Raw genomic sequence first — 2,279 nt, 5'->3', positions numbered from 1 at the left:
GTTATGCAGTCATTTAAGTTTCTGTGAAGCTAGAGAGATTTATAGGAGGTTGGCCAAAAAAGTATTGGGGAGTAGGTGCTTAGATAGGCATGGCACATCTTCAACTTACCGAAGACATGACCTTAGATAGGAGGATGTAAAAGGTTAGTTGTTAGTGGAGTATTGTTTCTTTATTAGTTGCTATGTTTTCTTCAATGACATTTTTCCTTTTTGTACCTACTTTGATTTGTTGAACTCAAGCCGAGGGTCCTCCAAAAACAAATTCTTTATGTCCGCGAGGTATGCCCCCCCCCCCCCCCAACTTCAAATCCACTTGTGGGATTTCACTGTGTATGTCGTTGATGTTAAGAGAGATTAATAAGACATGAAGTAAAATTTCTGGGTTTTGCTAAAGAAGAAAGCAGTTCTCATTCTTTTATGAAGCTTTACCAATGGGTGTAAAAGTTGGTGGATATATATTCATTCTTTATGCACTGCTGATAAATATTAAACTGTCAAACAGGTTTTGTAAGTTTAGATTGTGGAGGCAAAGATAACTTCACAGATGAACTTGGTCTTAATGGACTCCTGATACTTAAATGATTAGCGGAAATGTAGCCAATATCTCTATAGCAAATTAGACAAGGACAGAGTATATGGCCTTAAGATACTTTCAAGCCGATAACAGGAAGTATTGCTATACACTTGATGTGATTCCGCGAAACAGGTACCTTGTAAGAGCAACTTTTCTATATGGAAACTTTGATAAGGACGATGTGTACCCAAAGTTTGATATCTCACTTGGGGCAATTCATTGGGCTACAATAGTTATATCTGATGCTAATACAATGGAATACCAAGAGGTAATATTTCTAGCCAAGGAACCTTCTGTAAGTGTCTGTTTATCCAATGCAACCACAGGGCTTCCCTTCATTTCTTCACTTGAGCTCCGACATTTTAATGGTTCAATATATATGACTGAATTTGAGAATGATTTTTTTATGAGCGTTTCTGCTTGGACAAATTTTGGCGCAGCGAGTGATGATCCTGTCAGGTATATTTCAGTTCTTCTGTTACTGTGGCAGCTTCCAAATCTATGTTCTTGCACGTTCTTGTAAATTTTTAGAATATGATAGCCATTGACATTTTTGAACTGAAACAAGCAGGCTTAGGCTCTGTCCCTAGCATGGTTTTCTTCTGACTAACTGTTTTTGTTCTATTTCCGAAATTTAATCTTCCCTTTATGTCCTTATTCTTCTAGGTACCCTGATGACCCATTTGATAGAATATGGGCGTCTGACACCCTAAAAAAAGCCAATTACCTGTTGATGTGGCTGCTAGTACTGAAAGAGTTTCAACCAAAATGCCAATTGATGTGAATACCTTAAATGGTGAGATGCCTCCTCAGAAAGCAATGCAGACTGCTGTAGTAGGAAGAAATATCTTGTTAACTTATCGTCTGAATCTCGATGGTTTCCCTGGTTTTGGTTGGGCATTTACTTATTTTGCTGAAATTGAGGATTTAAAACCTTGTCATAGTAGGAAATTCCGGTTGCTTCTCCCTGGAGCTCCTAATATCAGCAAGGTTGCTGTTGATATCCAAGAGAATACCCATGGGAAATATCGTTTACATGAGCCCGGCTACTTCAACTTGTCCTTGCCCTTTGTATTATCTTTTAGTTTGGGAAAGACATCCGATTCCACCATGGGGCCTCTCTTGAATGCTATGGAAGTAAACAGATATGTAAAGAGAACTGATGGCTCTTTAGATGGTAAAATCATGTCTTTTTCTTTGAACATTATTATAATGTGGTTCATTGAAATTAGTATCTATAGTTTATTTCATTAGAAAGATTTTTTCTGTTGTAATGAGCATCTTTTTGTTGCATGTGTTCTATAATTTGAAAATATAGAACACATGTTGATTGTAAACACTAGCTTTCTCTACTCTTGTGTATTTGGTATGTCATCATTTGAAAGAGAGAGTTTATATATTTAAAGAAGAGACTCGATAAGACCGTACATTGTCTTATTTTCATTGCTTAGGACAATAAGATATTCTTACTGCAACTTTTAAGAAGTTTTTCATAATTTTGAGAAGACATATATATATGTTAGACCCGTAAACTGCTTGATCTAACTACGTGCAGACATGTCAAAGACTTGGGCATTGGTCTTGACATGGATGAGGGAAAAATAGCTCAACACAGGTTCAAGATGCTTGGGTGTTGGCAAGGAACCTTGAACATGCAAGGCTTACGTGTGGGCTAGAGTCATTAGCGAGGCAGCGTGTTTGCTTG

General features: G+C 37.4%; 1 pseudogene; it reads left to right on the top strand.

The window, feature by feature from the left end:
• Positions 1 to 489: 489 nt before the first annotated feature.
• On the top strand, positions 490 to 1,997 carry LOC138340433 (probable LRR receptor-like serine/threonine-protein kinase At1g67720; annotated as a pseudogene).
• Positions 1,998 to 2,279: the final 282 nt, after the last annotated feature.

Source organism: Solanum lycopersicum, chromosome 12 (assembly GCF_036512215.1).
Source record: "Solanum lycopersicum chromosome 12, SLM_r2.1".
Classification (NCBI taxonomy): Eukaryota; Viridiplantae; Streptophyta; class Magnoliopsida; order Solanales; family Solanaceae; genus Solanum; species Solanum lycopersicum.
The sequence above is the reverse complement of the archived record's forward strand: the minus strand, read 5'-3'. Positions and strand labels throughout refer to the sequence as shown.